At 40.0% G+C, this 17,080-nt stretch overlaps 1 protein-coding gene across 6 annotated transcripts in view; it reads left to right on the top strand.

Annotated features, from left to right (window-relative positions):
* The window catches only part of TAOK3 (TAO kinase 3), a 94,117-nt gene that overhangs the window by 7,200 nt on the left and 69,837 nt on the right, over positions 1-17,080 (top strand). Inside the window, exon 1 of one of the 6 annotated variants that reach the window (XM_074887017.1) lies at positions 28-397. The exons of the other annotated variants lie outside the window; for them this stretch is intronic. The gene's annotated coding sequence lies outside the window, so the exon portion shown is untranslated. Of the gene's footprint in view, positions 1-27; positions 398-17,080 lie in introns of those variants that run through there. 6 annotated transcript variants of the gene reach the window in all.

The following is a 17,080-nucleotide window of genomic DNA, read 5'->3' as shown; positions in this document are numbered from 1 at the left end:
GATGGAAACAGTCTCTGTTAAGAGTCAGGTCTCATCCTCTTTGCCACAGTCAGGCGGTGCTTTAATGCATACTAATGCAATGAGTTTTGTCATCCTGGGGAGAAGGCAGTGAATGTTGACTCTGCTGCTGCTTTTGCATTAAGAGGCATGAGCCTTTAGCTGAGGTGTTAGAGGCTCATGTTTTCATAGTCATGAGTTTTTTGTCATTTGGGAAGGAGACAGCCAAAAATAGGAGGATTTTATTGCTCTCCTGTCTGTAACCACATTTTGCTCCTAAAGTGAGGAATAGAAGTAAAAATTGTTCCAACTCGTTGTTCCACTCAGGCAGTTGCTTCTCAAAATTTCTTGTGTGCGTTTCTGCATGATGTCTTTTCTCTGTGGAGGATCCCCACGGAAGGTAACAAGCTTTCAATTTGCAGGTGTTCAGGTGGCCCAGGTGGGTGGGAAGTAGTAGTGCAGGCATCTAAAACCAGAATAAATAGGTAACTACTGGAATTACTTTTTTACTACACAAAGTCTTATTTTTACTTTGTTTACTTTAACTCTGCTTTTGCAGTTTTCAACTTTGTATTTTAGGGTTGCCTTACCAGAAAGTATGTAATTTCAAATGAAGTTAGACTCTGACAGAAGCAGATATGAGAGGCTTTTTTGTTACAAAATCAGTGTTGGGTTTAGTATTTTGCCTGCTACAACAGATGTTGGAAGCTGTAATCCGGGAAAGGACCTTGTTCTTCGTAGCACCATATGAACATGACATGAATCAAAATATTCCTAATTTCTGCATTTGAGAGCCGCAGAAACTGCAAAAATGTGACATACAGTAGGAGCAGTTCAAATCCTAAAGGCTGACTGAATATTAATTTGGACAAGTGCTCCAAATTTCAGGTGTGTAGGGGACCTTTTTTATGTTTCAGGTTTCCAGCTGTATGTTAGTGAGATTTCTGCCAGTCTGACCATGATCATTTAGTGCCTTAGAATAAAGTAACCGAAAGTTGATGACTAAGGCTTGTTGTTTATTTTCTTTTTCCTGGCTACCTGAGTATTTTAGAACAACATTGTTTATATTTTTGAGCAGTCTTACTGTTTCTTGATATGCAGAGCCCAAACCAGCCAGAGGTGGTCAAATGAGATTGTGGTCTGATGTGTTCCACAGCTTGTACTGCATCCAGGCTCTGGAGACATCCTGTTCAGAGGGACAAGAACCCCTGTCTACTGACATTCAGGCTGGTGACTAGAGCCCCAGGCTACCAATGAAGCTCTGCTGGTGTTTAAGGTCAACTCCTTGCAAATATTTTAGGAAGGCTTATATTCAAATGCTATTTATAAGACCAGACTAATTTCTTTCTTCATAATGATGGCCTTTTGGCTGATGACAGGGCTGGAATCTGGAAGATCTGGATTCTGTATGCCACTAGTCAGCTGTGTATCCACAGGGAAGTCGTTTGCTAGCTTTTTGCCTCCGTTTTTTATCTGTATTTAAATAAAAAAAAAAAAAAAAGAAAAGGTTGACTAATACCTGCCTCACAAGGCTATGGGAGCACAGCTAGTAGCCTCATGCTGTGAGATCTTTGGAAAACACTACAAGAATGTTCAAGGGGCTTATTATGGTTAAGGTCCTCGCAATGAGAGAACTGGTTAAGCCTGGGTTATTGTTAGACCATTCATTAAGGAGTCTTAATAGCTGTAGCTATGATAGTAGCTGTTCTGGCTTCACCTTCAATTACCCTGGGTAGATACAGCCTGCTGCAATACTGGAGCGCTGCAGTGCTCTGGAGTAGAACTAGAGCATATGCATTAATGTTTGAGTCCGCCTTGAGCGCTTCATTTCTATTTCACGGCTGGTTTTGCATGCAGGTCATGCTGTAGCCTAAGTGAATTTTGGCAGTTTAACATCGTGATGATTACTTATTCTGCCACTAGTAAGCCCTTAGCACCTTCTTGCCAAAAGAAATACTGAGCTGAATTTTTCCTGTGTATCTGCCTAACTTTTAACCTGCCATGTTTTCACTTTGTAAATTGAACAACACATATAAAAAAGTATTAGGCAACAGAAATTTTAGTACTTAGTATTAAAGGATGTAAACCAAATATTAAAAACCTCTTAAGACTTGGTCATCTTCAAGCTCAGGTTGTCTTTTGACATCCTGTGAAACTTTTGTGTGAATGCTCATGTTGTGGTTTTTAAAAGTTCATCTGATAGTATGTTTATAAAATGTCAGAATTTTATCCCTTCTGGCCAGCATTATAATAAGCAACTATGCAAGAAAAGGAGAAAACCCCATTTTAGGAAAGACTGGGTTATCAGGTTTTTTGCCAAAATTAAATAATCTTGTCAGTCATTAACAATGGTAACTTATTAAACTTTAATAACTTTCTTAAAATTCAGCAGTGCCACGCTCATGTACTTGAAAGTTAAGATATGGCCTTGACAACTGGGTCTAAATCCAGACATTTTTATTTGTCTTTGGAGTTTCATCTCTTCATAAGCTGTTTTCTGTCTGAACAGATTTGCAATGTATTGACTGAAAGGAAAATACAGACCTGGACTCCTATTGAAACACAGGGCTTGAGGAAGTAGGGATTAGAGGTTTGGGAGCATGAAATTGATTGTGAATTTTAAATTGTGAGTCTGTAAATTAATATGAATTTTAAGCTGATATTGCTGCTGAATTAAAACCAGCTATTACTGTAGCCTCTCCTTGCTCCCACTGACTTGTGTGGGCACAAACCTTTGTGCTACCAGAGTGTGATACGGATTAGGAAACTGATCCAGCTGCAAAATAACCATGTGTAGCAATGCCAGTGGTCTGGGGGTAGGAAAAGACAGATGGGGAATGAGGATGAGGCTGGAAGGGAGAACCTTCCTCCTAGGGAAGTAGGGGCAGTACTGCTAAATTATACTGTGAGTTATCTTTAAAAAAAAAAAATAAATACACCAAACAAAAAACCCCTAACCCAAACCTGTACCACTGTTGAGTTTAAGGTAAGGAGTAAATTAGCAAGTTTCGCTTTCTATTTCCTGTGCTTTAGATGGATCTAGCAGCATTTGTGTTGTCTTGGGCTTGCAGACTGCTGGGGAGGGCTTGAATGAGAATTAACACGCCCTCCTTTCGCTGTATTTTACCTTGTTTTCTGCAGCGCTTTTTTAGGAAACCCAAGTTTGGTGCTTTGTATTACTTGCACCTGCTTTTTTTTTTAAAAAAAAAAAATGGCTTTGTGTTCAGATATGTGATAAAAACAGGGAAAGGCTTTTTTGAAAGGCTGACATATTTTGTTGTGTTGTTCAGTATTTTATAGCCTACATAGAAAAATATCCCTGCTTTAAGAAGTGGAAGGAAATCCCAAGCAGAGTGCTTGTCTCCTAGGCAATGGGAATATTGACTATAAGATGATGGCATGTAAGCAAACAGGTATTGCCAAACACAATGTTTTATTTCATACTTGAGGTATACAGTGGCTTTTTAAAATGTCAGGTCGTGGCCCCATATGACAGGAGTCATGTGAAGGTGAAAAGTTATTTCTTGATATTAAGTCCTATTTGTTCCTGAAGTATGAGAATTACTTGCAGTACAGAACAAAGAACCTAAAATTAGAAAAGGAAACACCAGTGCATAATAATTTTCTTCAGATAGATTGTTTCATTAATACAAATGAAGAAAGTTTCTGTTTGTTTGCTTTTTTCTTTAGGAAAGTCTTTAGTTTAGGTAAGCAGTACAGCACAACAGAAATCTTTGAGCACTGCCAACCCCACCTGGCTTCCAAAGCCATCCAGGGGATTTGTGGTGAATGCGTAAAGAAAAAAATATCTCGGTTAAAGAACATTTGGCTTCTGGTGACAGGGCCTCCCCATCCAACGAGCATTTGCAGCTGTTGTCAGTGAAGTTGTGGGTAAGAGTCTCAAGGGTGTATAGAGAGGAAGTCAAAGAACTTTCGTATATATGATCTCTCTCTTCCCGGTTCTCTTAAACAAAAAGGACAGCTTAATTTGTGTCATCATTCATAAATGAAGAACTCTTGTGCAGTTCAGCTGAACACTGAGCATCTGGATGAAACTCCCTCTGTATCCTGTGCTTTTGCATTCCTGCAGCTCGAGAGCTGTGTAGGAGATGGCGTACGTGAAGAGTTATCGTTCTCATCTTGGGTGCCTGGCAGAAGGAACTTCCTAGTGCTGACTGCTAACGTCGCAGAACCACAAGTGTTTGCTACTACTATTAGTAGAAGGGGGATGTAGGGTGGAATCTACCTCCCCCCAGCTGAGGATTGGTTTAAGAAAACTGTTTCAAAGCTCAGACTTAGTGAAACGGATGGCTGTCCTTCCAGTCACCGGGGGTCTGTCCCAGGTGGGGCAAGCAACTAGGAGGAGCTGTGGTGGTTGGTTTGGTTTGTTTTATTAAAAAACAGGGTATTTAAAGGCAGGCTTTTGCACTTTGGTGGTTAACTGGTGGCCAGGGAGATGTATTTACATGCAAAAGGGAAGATTTTTGGTTACTGTTTGGGTATGTGGCATACCCTGCCCAGGCTGCTGTGCCCGACAGGTAATATTCTCTCAGGAGGTGGGTTAATATGAGCTATATGACCTGGAGACACCTCCTGGTCTAAGTGGGTTTTTAATTGGTCTTTTTAGTGTCAGGGTACCAGTAGAGCACTTTTTTTTTTTTAATAACTGTCATGTGATTTATTCTGCCTTCGTTTCTCAGGGGAAAAACTGTACGTAATTTTTCAGTTTGCGAATTTGTGCACGCTGCCTCTTTGTTGGAGAGGGCAATCAGAGGAGAACACGTTGCCTTTTTACTGGAAGCTTGCAAAGATTTTGGAGGACCTTTTCTGCTTTTGTATATTACTCTGATGTCCAGAACCAACTTTTGAGTGGGACATCTGCGCAATTGAGTTTTACATTATCCTATGTTTCCTTTGGTTTTCCCCCTTCACCCGCTATCGCTATCGTCCTTTATGTTTTATGTACAAAAAGTGAAGATCAAATACACCTAAAATGTTCTCGTTAAAAGGTTGCATGGTCACGAGGGTTTGATCCCTCTGTTGGGATAGCAGCAAGATAAATGAACATGCTGATGTTCTACAGTGAAATTTTAATTTTTATTTTTTTTTAATGAGGCATCTGGGTGGAGGGAGCAAACCTCAGAAATGAAAATTGCTTTTCTATTTTATGACCAGTGAAAATATTTTGGAATTAAAAGCAAAATTAAAGTTGAGTATTTTTTTAACCACTTTTGCTAAGAGCTTATTTTATATAATTACTGGGGCGTGACTTTAAATTCTGGGCAGGACTTTGTGGCTTGCTAGCATCAAGTTCAGCTTCTGATGTTGCAATGAAGAAGGAAGTGAGTGTGTGTGCTTGGGGAGGGGGAGAAGGAAGCACTTCTGCCTAGCCGCAGAAGGTGGGAATTGCAGCTGGCCGGTTATTTTTAGCTTCTAACTATCTCATTGTGAATGTGAATCTTTTTTTTTTGTTCTTTTTAATCAGAATGTTTAGTAAATGAAGCTGTCAGTAATTGTTTTGAAGAATTTTTTTCCTACCAAAATGTACTAAACATAGATGACTTCTTCACCCCAATTTTATTAATTAAACCTTTAACTCTTTTTAAACCTCCAAAGCTGCAGGCCTTGGTGTGATGCATTTCGTGGGTATCCCTATCTGCTGCTGATTTTTGCAGTTGTGCGTCCATAGCAAAGAATGGACTACAAGGAAAGGTGGGAATGTATGAATCAGCCTCTGTAGCTGGAGAAACATGGAAGCTTCATTAAAGGAAAAAAGTAAAAATAAAGGATTTGATTTTGCTCCCTCCTTGAAAAAACATCCAACAATGTGGTCATAAGCACTTTTTTATGGGTAGGAGGGAGAGGCAAAAGATACCATCAGTTTCCATCAGTGTGTTTTCCAGTCACTTGCTGTAGTGGTGATTCATTTTTGTTCAGTTGTTCGTCCTGGCCTGAAGAGAGACATATAGAATGTTTCCATTTTAAGCTCTTCAGCATAATGGATGAATAAACTTGCCCTTCCTATGTTGATTTTTGCCACAGTGGGTGAGCTTTCCTTCCTGGGATCAGTCTGTTTTGCTGCACTGGCCTAAAATACCCGCCCTCTGAAAGCTCTTGGTGTGCTATCGGAACACCGATGGAAGAAAATGTTCTAACCATTTTGCTTCAGGGTTACTGATCTTAAAACACACTGTTAAAAATAACAAGTTTTCTAAACGCATACAGCTTTCCTGGCTCCCTGCCTCTTCCCCCCCCCCATATTAGATGCCATTAAAGGCTACCGAATCTCAACAATGCCCACGTCAAGTGCAGAGCCATGTGCATTTGCTGCAGCTTTAATAGTGTTTATTCCAGGCTTTCTTAAAGAAAATTAAGGAAGTTTTTCATAGATGGAAGCCCTCTGCCTGCCATGGTAAGTACCACACAAACAGCAGTAGTGCACCCATTGTTTTTCTGCACCAGGTAGTATCCTTCAGCCTCTGGTAACAAGAGAAAGCCTGGGGATCCTGAGTTGTCTCCTGGTCTTGGGTTAGACTGCCAGCTGCACAAATTATGTTGCTGCTCTTTGTCAGGAATAGCTGTGAAACCATCAGCTCATTCCAGAAAGGCTAGTAAACAGTGTTTGGAGTACTGTCCGTATCTGCTGACTTGTCACAACAGCTCTTAAAACCAGTGATGATCAGAAGAGATGAAAAAAAGCTTTCTGTGTGCAGGGGAAGGTACCCTGCTGTAATTTTGGAAGTGAAAGAGCAGAGGTAGATAAGCTCATGGTAGCCTTTTAATGAAACAGTGTGGTGCTGTCAGGACAATGAAATGCTGCCATATTGGGGTACCAGGGCATATAGTTTCTATCCTCATTTACTCTTAAACAGTGTGTTTTGAAATTATTTTTATACTGCTTTAAGCTGTCTCATGCTGACTCAGTTTCGCTGTGAAAGTCTGAAGACTTCTAATCTAGAGCAGGGTTTCCTCTGTCAGCAGAACAGGTGTATCCTAGATACCAGTTTTTCCTCTATTACCAAAACATGTCTTATGTTGATCTTGAAGGATCTGCTGCTCTTGCTGTCATCTTCTTTCTCCAAAGACCATTTCATTCACTGAGCTCCTGTTAGGCTCAGCTGACCTTTGCAAATATGTTTGCCGTGGCTCTTTCACATTTTCTGCTTAAGAAGCTCCACTGAATCTACAGCGTCTGATACTAGATAAGAAAGACCTGATGGTAAATGCTTTCAATTACTGGTTGCATAAACGAACTCTGGAAGGAAGTACAGGGCTAAGAGGCATTTCCAGGCCAATAGAGGCAGCAGTATATGTAACAGTAGCTAAATTCCTTGTAGCTTTTCCAGAATCTTTATATAGTAATCTGGGCATATTCCACTGTTTTCAGAAGCAGCTTCAAAATTTTATCCTCCCTCCTAAATTACATGCCAAATGATGCATTTACTGACTTGAATCAGGAAATCTCTGGTGGTTCAAATGGAAATCTTGAACCCATATGTAAGGCTGCCAAATCTATCTGCTGAAGTGTGTAACTTACAGCAGGTAGTTAAGAAGCTCTGCTGTCTGGGTTGGGACTGACTTAAACCTGGATCCCAAACCCCCAAAACTTCCAAGGACAAATGCATACCAGAAAACAAAAAAAAAAAATTCTGTGAAATATTTTTGAGTAGCTTCTGAGCATTAGAACATTTGCTGGCCTGTAATTAATTTCAATTGTGATATATTTTGATTGGCTGTCAAAAATGTGCTTTAGATTAACTCGATGTGCTTCTCTTTGTGTGCTGGTCGTCTTGTTCCTCATCCTTAAAGTGCTTGTGCTCCGTCTGTCCCTGTTTTGGAAGACAGTACAGCCTTTTGAAGGACGCTTTGGTTTCTGTGTAGCCTTTAAAATCTACGAGGTTTATTTAGCATTTGTCTTGGGTTACCCTTTGAGATTTACAGGGCATTTTGTGTTTGTTTTGACTATTAATTTATCTCACTTTCTCAGTAAGTCCAGTTTCTTCTGGCCGTGGGTGATAGAATGGGAGGATTAGGATGCTCTCAGAGTCTGTGTTTTGGAGTGCTGCGCTTCAGATTCCCTTAGTCTTTGTGTTGAATATATGATTGAAAGGGCTGTAAAATTGATGCAATGATAGAAATTAAATAAATGGGTAAACGTTCTAATCATTCAGAAATGAAATGGCTTTGCTGCTTGTACTTTCCTTAGTGTTTCTAGGGTATTGGCCCATCTTTGGTGACAAAATACTCTTAATAGTTCTGCTCTTGCGTAGTGGCGGGGCTTCCTCTGCTCAGCTCCTGTACCAATTTTTAAGCTTGATACTGACATTTCAGTTGTAGGCTTGGAAGCTATTTTACACTCTGCAGATGTAAACGTCACTGGTCATATTTACAGTATACCGGTTGGTTAATAAATATACACGTGGCAAGCTGTGGGATGATTGCCTGCTGTGTTATTCTTAATGTGCCATGGAAATGGTTCTGTCTTCCTGAGTAACACTCATATAGCAATAATGTACATGAACTGTTTTTTAAAACACTGTTTTAAAATGCCAGTGGTCATATTCAGCTGTTGAGCAGAGGTATAAATGATGCAATATTGAGAGTTGGTGGTCTTTAAATTGAAGAATTTATGTAAGTGTACTTCAGGGTTTTTCTAAGAAGCATTTTGAAGCTGTACGTGTTCTATGTGTGTATAGTGGGGGTAGCAGAATCATACTCTAGAAAAGGCCAGTTTAAATCTACTTACTGATTCAATACCAGCACAGATAAAGTCTTTGGATCCTCTCTTCATCCAGACTAGGTGAATGTAGAGCTGCAGTTTAAGATTCCTGATGCCTTTTAGTGTAGTTTAGCCTAGAATTATGGATGCGCAGTGTTGTATTGAAAACTTGAATGCTGAGCCCTTTCTGCATCCTACAAGGGCACCTCAGGGATATGCTGTGCTTTGTGAGCACTGTCAGCTGAAGATTAAACTGGGGCAACCAGATCACCGCACGGATTCTGCAGGTGTTCTTCAGGTGGAACATCCGGCGGTGGCTGGCAGTCCTTACTGCTCGGAGATACTGCCGAATCGTAAGCCTTCTCGGTTCTGGAAAATCAGGTCATGTAGTTCTTGTGAGTGAGGGGAGCAGCAGTGGTGTACTTTCCTCCATCAAACAGTTAAGCTACTTAGAAGACACAGTTTTATTCTTTATAAAGAGGGAAATAAGGCAGAGTGGTGCAAGCACACCTCTTATACGTAATCATGCTTACATTATACATGCTTCTTGTACTAGTACAGACTCTTATGCCTAGTTGGTACTTTACTAGAAAGGTGAGACATCACAAACGTGTGATGGCCGTTTTGCTGAGCATGTTTTCTGGAATGCTACCTGTGAGCTTTTCTTCAGACTCCCAGACATCTGTTTGACAAATTTGTTTTGTTTCATGTTTCAGTAGTGCTTCCTGTAGCATAACTTAAAGTATGTTAAGGCAGACTTCTGCCATTGTATGCGTAGGCCTGCCCATCTAATGTACTTTCCTGTTACTTCAGGGAATTTGGATTTGCGTTTTTTGGAAAGCAGGAGGGACCTGGTATTTGAATGGATTTACATATGTAGAAGTTTTGGTTATAATATTCAGGTTTTGTATCTTCATCTTATCTATGAGGCACTGATTGCAACTAGAAGCAAGATATTGGATGTATTAATATGATTGTGTTGACATCCTTTGATGCTGCTTTGCAATTGAAGGTCACAGGACATCTGAAAAGAGGAGAAATACAGATAAAATTTGTGTTGTTCGGCACTAAAACCATCTATAGATTGCTGCAATGTGGGCCTGTGCCTTACTTTGTTGCTACCAACTGTAGTGATCTGGTACTTCAGCACAAACCCTTAATTTATTGTTAAATATTTGCAAAGAATTCCAGCTACTTCACATCGGGCAATATCTGAAAATCCCCATATCAGAAATCTTTTAAAGAGAATTCAATGGCCAGAAAAAGGATAAAATCATCTCAGGTTATATCTGATGCTGGCAAGGGAGTGAGTGCTGGGGAAAACTGTGTGTTAGAGTCAGCTTTATCAGCTGGTACAGCAGACTTGCTTATGCCACTGATTTCAGAATACGCAGCTTCTCTAATGAAGTGAAAGTTTCCAGTTGCTTCTTTGAACTTGCTCTTACACTTCTCTACGATACTGCTATGGTAATTAAGCACTTGTCAACTGCCAAGTACTAAGTATTAGTAGTTATCTTCGTCCTTGTTGACATACTACTGCTAATTTATTAGAATAGCATTAAAGACTATTCAAATGTAGTGCCCCATTTAGTGAAGCTATGTAGGATTATATATTGAAGTTCATGCTTGGAGAAATCATTGTCAGTATAAATATTGCAGATAAATGGGGTGGTGGGTGTCTCATTTTACAGAAGGTGTCTTGTCTTGAGAGCTAATGACTGGTCTGTGATTGAACAGGCAGCCTGTATGAATCTGGGAATTAATTCTCAGTAAGACCAAACTCCCTCTCACAGACTGTTACTGGGATAGCAAATAGTTTTTTGTATTCAAATACTAGGGCTTGTAACTCTTTTTGCCATTACTTTCACAGTGAAAAACAGTGGTCTTGTGTAAGCAACTGTCTTTCCAAGTAGTTCACCTAATGGGATAGGGTGTTGCTGGTTTGTGGTGGATTTAAGTCCATTCTATTGATAGATGAGAATGTAACTTTCAGGTATTCAAAAGTGAGGTGGAATTTCTCTTTTGTCCTACTGGATTTTTATCAAGAGTTCCGGTAATTCAAGAAGGCCATCTTGTACTCTCTGAAGGTGAGACTACTACTATTCAGTAATTCTAGGAGCCTGAGGGCTTATCTGGAAGTGTTATTAGTTTGCTACTTGCACACAGATGTTTGAGCTCTTGTTATCAGATAAGAAGTCAAACCCAAAAATGTATCATAGCTTAAAGTACACAACCGATGCTCCAAGACTGTATGAATCTTCATAGAAATCCTGCATCTCCCCAGTTTCCTTGCAGCTGTATTGACTATGGAGTAAAAATGTTGAAATTGGTCAAAACAATATAAAATATCTTCATAAAAGTTTAGCTTGGATCTTGGTTTTATGCCTAGCAAAAGATGTGTCTCCTCAGTACCTACTAAAGTAGAAACTAATTCTGCATTACCATTGAAGTTGGATTCCTTCATCAGAAGGTCATCTGGTAATTTGACCTGACTTTTAAAATCCGTATTGTTCCAACCAACCTCAAACCTAGAACTCAGGTAAATTTATATTTTGCACATCACAGTCCCTCTCTTAGAGAAGGTAGTGGCAGGCTGATTGGAAAGTAGAGAGGCGAACGTAACCAGGATGCTTTTAAGTTCAGGACAAATCAGGGTTTACTCCTGAGGCCAGTCTAGAGGCTGCTGCAGCTGTGGATGTGTCGTGGGACTGTCAAGCATCCGAGGGGAGGAACAGAATGAACCGGCTCTGCAGTGTGAAGGATCTAGCTGTCAGCAGAGTCAATGCGAAGTGTCGCTGTGATAGGGGCCATCTGGAGATGGAGGGAAGGAGTATGCCTGTAGAAAACGAGGCATTTCTAGTGTGGTATTTTGGAGTGGCGAAAAATCGGAAGGTGGGAAGGAGTTTGATCCTTCATAGTTTTAGATAAAAGAGAGGCTGGGGGCGGGGAGCTGTGCTTAAAGTTTGGGGAGGGACAGATGTGGTAAGAGATTACACAGTTAATGATGCAGCACTTGAAAATGCAGGCAAGTGCTATGGGGTGTTGAAGTTCTGTTGTGTATTTACTTCCTTCCTTCAAAATATTCTCAAATTAATTCAATTTAATTAGTTTCTCTTTCTTCCAGTCTCTTCTGTCCTTCAATGTATCTTGATAAAATTTGTTACAAATTAAACTGGGGAATATTCTCCCAAAATAATTCTTCTAATTGTAATCTCTTTTGTGAAATCTGCAGGCAGTATGTCAACTATAATGTGCATTTATTGATAGAAGTTATTTCTTCTCATTTGTGTGGGTGCATACATAGTCAGATCACTGCTTCAGTCAGTGGCTGCCTAACTGGTTCCTAGAAAATCTAGGGGAATTTCCTACCGTGACTCATCTTAGAAGTAGCAGATGCTACATGCTCTCAAACTGTTTATGGTAGTTTCTGGAATCTCAGTAAATACACTTGAGTGTTGGGGACTGAGAAATATACTGGAATCTTAGTGATTACACACTGCTACTGTTTATCCCTTTTCAATGAGGGCACAAGTGAAATCTTCATAAAGGGTTCCTTCTTCCATTTCTGTTCTTTAGCACTACTGTGAAAATGTGTTTTCACTTCGAAATTTCATTTTCACCCTGCTGTCACCAGGGAATGGCTCTATTTTTAGTACTTAATAGGTCTGAGACAGCTTCCCTGTCTTTTTTCAGTTTTGTTTGTTTGTTTTATATACAGCCTTTAACCCCAGGGGTTAACCCAGGGGTTAAAGCAACTCTTGAGCCATATGCCACTCACAAGCAATTCAAATACAGGTCCCTTATCAGAAGTAGATCGTGTTGCTGGCAATGGGTCTGTGCTGCTGTGGAGTTTCTGGGTAGCTGCAAATCTCAGATACAGAAGCGAGTCTGCAAGTGCTGCGCAAATGTCAGCAGACTGACAATTTAAGTGCCTCTGAAGAGCTGAAGATTATGTTATGGGTGTAGCTTCATGTTCAGTGTGGTCATGTTAAGGTGTGCAGCAGCACAAGGAGGATGCGATTAAAGATGTCATGGAACTGTGCCTAGCTGGGGTGTCCGCCGTAACTGGCATTTCTCTGCAAACTGGGAATTAAAGAGAAAAGGAGCTGCTTTGGCTGGAGATGATGGGGATGCCTGCCCTGGAACCCAGCTTCTCCCATTCTGCCATCTGAAGAGGCAGAGAGAGAGGAGGGTGGAAATGGAGGGGACAGAGACGGTGTGAAAGGATATCGAAGGGAGTGGCTCTCCTGCAAGCTAAACGTGCAAGATACAGAGCCCTCCCTGGCTTGCGGAGTCTAAGAATCAGTTCTTGTTCCAGCACTGTCCAAATAAAACCAGCCTGCTGCTTCAGAAGTTGAGTGCCTGTTTCTTCCAGTGTGGAGGTCTGGATTCCCATGCAGGGAGAGATCTTGCCTGGAGGCAGACAAGGTGCTCCAGAGAAGCCCCAGGGTGTCAGGGGAGTGCTGTCATGGCCAGACCCACTTTCAATTCCAAGAGAGCCATAAGGCTTGCCCTGTTCTGTGGTTAAGTGACGATTGGCTTGCTGAGGGTAAAATATAAAGCTCTGGGAAGCAGCTGAACTGCAGGCATCTGGCTGTTAGGCTCTGTGGCGATGCCCTTACCCAGCTCCTTTGTGTAGTAGAAGCTGTAAGACATGGAGACACGTGGCCATCTCATGCTTGGGGAATATTCCTTGAATTTGCTCCCTTGGTTGTCCAGGATGTGTGGTATTTGTCCTCCTGCTATGTTTTATTTTATATTATTTTTATAATATGTTATAACTTCATATGATATTATATTTTAACATATCAAATATCTATTATATTTTAATGTGGGGCTTGTCTGGTTAGGAAGGTTGCCCATCCTTGTGTTGGTAGCTGATATGGAAGTGAACAGAAGAATACTGCTGGGCTTCCTCAGTCACTGACATTAGGTGCACTGTTGTTAGGGCAGCCAGCTCCTTTGTTCAGAAGCTCTAAATGAGCAGCGTGTACCTTATCTTCTTGGGCCCAAAATGAAATATCTAAGGAAGGATGGAATTGTTACTTGAGGTTTTCATGGGAAAAGGGCAAGTCCTTTAAGTGCTTTTCCTAGTACCAGTAATACCGACTGGTGCCTCCTCTAGATTGCAGAAATGGGCTTTTCCTGTAGTTACGGTAGAGTGAGCAAGTAACAGTTCTCAGTGGAAAACTGCAATGTTGTGTTTGTAACAAGAAGCCAATTTTGCAAAGCTAGACACAGTCGGCGGTTCCCAGCACATTATTGCTGTGGTAAGTGGAGCAGGGAGGGGTGCTCTGTCCCAGCTGTGCCGTGGAAAAGGGGAAGCCTGGAGCTGAACCTTGCTGCTGCATTGCACTTCCTTAGCAGAGCAAGATGAGGAGAAGGCAGTTCCTCTGTTCAGCTTCATGTATGTTTAACAGAGAGTTTAAGCACAGTATAGCTTTGCTCTGTAAGCTCTTCATACTCTCTCATTCTTTGCAAAAGTTTGTTTCTGACCAAGGAAAGATGTAGTTGTGTTATTTCAACAGTGTGACCAAGGAAAGATGTAGTTGTGTTATTTCAACAGCGTTTGCATGTAGCGTAATTTCAAACGGTTTGACGTTTCAGTGTTCAAATTTGCAAGATAACTTCTGTGATTATTTATTTCAGTGGCTTTTTTTTTTTCCAAGTCTCAGGATACTGAAATTTGGCTAGGTTAGAAATGTTCAGCTCTGATGTATGTTGTTTGTATGCAAATATTTGGTGTTTTTCTCCTGTGGTTACTTCCAAAAGTGTTGATTTCTTCAGTATTAGGAATATTATGAAGAGGAAATCACATATCTGTGTAGTTATTTGATATAAAAGGGCTGATCAGAAGAGTTCACTGCAGCTTCCCCTGAAGGGTTTCTCCTTGGAGGCAACTGCTTTAAAATTGTAAGATATATGTGTAAAATTCATGGTGGCTCTGGTAATCCTTATAAGGCTTTTGTTCTTGTCATATTAGATTTAGTTATACTTTTATACTGTGTATAGATTAGTAGGAATACCCAGAAAGTTTTTCCCTAGTCTTCCTTCCTAGAGTATCCTCTTGTAATGGGAGGAGTGGCGAGATGCTCTTATACAGTAGTGACTCTAGTTGTAGTTCAGCAAGTACAGTTGACTTTCTGAAGCCCCCTGAGCATCTTTAGGATTTTGGGCTGACATGACCATACAGTAAAATATTGAACTATCATGAATTTATTCGTTAATGCTAGAATTTTTCATTATTTTAATCAGTAGTAATATGCCCCAGTCTTCAGAAGAGCGTACTTAATTCATAGAGCTTCTCAGAAAACCATGCTTAAAATTAACCAAAATAATGGGTCTTCCAAGCTCACCTGTAATTGAGAAGCTGTCCCTGATTAAAAATATTCATCACTTAGATGCTGTAGTGTGTAGAAAATATAGAATTATCTTTTAATATTTCAGTTGGCTTTTAATTTCTTGCCAAATATATAAATAATATATATAGTAAAATAATTGAAGAACTATAATCTTATGGCTAAGGTATGGGATTGGATTATTTCATAGTTTTGCTACTAGTATCCCCTTAGGTTCATTATGCCATAGATGCTGAATCCATAAAATAGGACTGTTAATTTGTACATGAGGCACCAAGAGCTAAAATAGTGCTGCAGACTTCCAAAACCTGATAATTCCTTGATTTATTCATAAAGCAGGGAGCATAACTCCTGAAAATTTGATCAGATGCCAGTTCCTTCGGTAGCCTCTCGATTCAGAAACCTTTTAATAGCTGTGCTAACATCTCTGGAGACTGTTAGGCTTAATTAATGTTTAAGACTCTGGAACAGAACATATCATGAAAAGGGAAGGTTTCTTAAGGGAGCGTAGGGAGGCAGGCAGGAGTTTTGCTTCAGGGAATGGGAAGGCAAAGGACATACCAGCATTTGAGTTGAGTAAGTTTGTGTCTATTGTCTCACTTAAAAATATCCTGTTTGTGTTTTTTAGAGAATTACTGTTGTTTGGTGTGTTGAGTTGACAGGCATGTGTGCAAATTCCTTCACACAGACTTTCTTTTAAATATCTAAAGGCAATTTTAGTATAAAAAAAAAATTGAATGGCCTTGTTAAAAGTATATAACCCCCCCCCCCCCAAGTCTTTCTGTGGTGTAAGTATGACTAAGCCTGATAAAATGGTCATGAAAATGTTCAGAGTCAGGCAAAACATTTAAATTTCTCCCACCTGCAAAACAAAATAATACTTGTATTCTTTCAAGGGTCAAGTGTGGGGACCCTTTTTCTGGGAAACTGAGCATCTTTTTCTTGTGCATAAACCTGTTATGGATCCTAAAATGAGTGTTTTCTCACAAACACTGACATTTTCCTGCACAAATATCTTCAGTGCAATGCAGAACATTATCAAGCAGCAGAAAACCTTTATCCTGTGGGCATGTTCAGTGCTTCTGCTGCTGTAATAAGGTTGTGTGATGTTCTTTATCAGTAGAAGATTGTTTTCATGTATTGAAAACTTGCTTAACACATGTATCAAAAAAACTGAAACCTTGTTTCCCTCAAAACATACTTCCTCAAAGTCTTAATTATTAATGGTAAAATATTAAGTGGAAAAGAAACTGTAATCACAAGATAGGAATGGTTGCATAGATGTTTGTATAAATTTACCTGGGCAAAGAAGATTGGATTATTTGTGAATAATTTGTCCTAATAATAAAGGGTGTATTTTTGTCATTTTCTTAGATCACTGTATCTCACATAGATACGTTTCTTAGAGGAATTTAAAGGGAGTATCCATACCCAAACAGATGAAGGACCAGCATTGTGAACAAAGAGGGGAATGAAATGTGGGAAAACAGGTATTTTACCCGGCACTTGAGATGGGAAAAGGACTTAGGTCTGTCTTAATAGAAAGCAAAACTGGAACAGACTGACATAAATGATGGACTTTTTCTGATTTAAGTCCAACAACGTTGCCTGCAGGGGAAAATACTCTCGGCAAAGACGTTACTAGTGGTGAAAGCTTTACCGTAGCAGTTAAGATTAGTTGTCTTTAGATAAAAACCCGATGTATTATTTAATCTCCATTCAGGCTTTTTTTTCACCTGGTTAAAAAGGTAACAAGTAGGGCATCACGATCATATGGTGAGTGAACTTTAGATGTTTTATTCAGCAAAAAGACCATTTTGGTTTCTGTTAGAAAAGTTGAATGGCTTAATTGCATGAGATTTAAGATTATTTTATGACACTGAAATTCAAAGCGTGCATTGTTTACTGCTGCTGCCAAGGCAAGATGAGCAGAAAAATGTAGTGGAGGATTTTTTTAATAGAAAATGGGGAGTTTCTGTCAAAAATCAAGCTCTGTAGTGTAGAC

Source organism: Strix uralensis, chromosome 17 (assembly GCF_047716275.1).
Source record: "Strix uralensis isolate ZFMK-TIS-50842 chromosome 17, bStrUra1, whole genome shotgun sequence".
In the NCBI taxonomy this organism is placed as follows: domain Eukaryota; kingdom Metazoa; phylum Chordata; class Aves; order Strigiformes; family Strigidae; genus Strix; species Strix uralensis.
The sequence above is the reverse complement of the archived record's forward strand: the minus strand, read 5'-3'. Positions and strand labels throughout refer to the sequence as shown.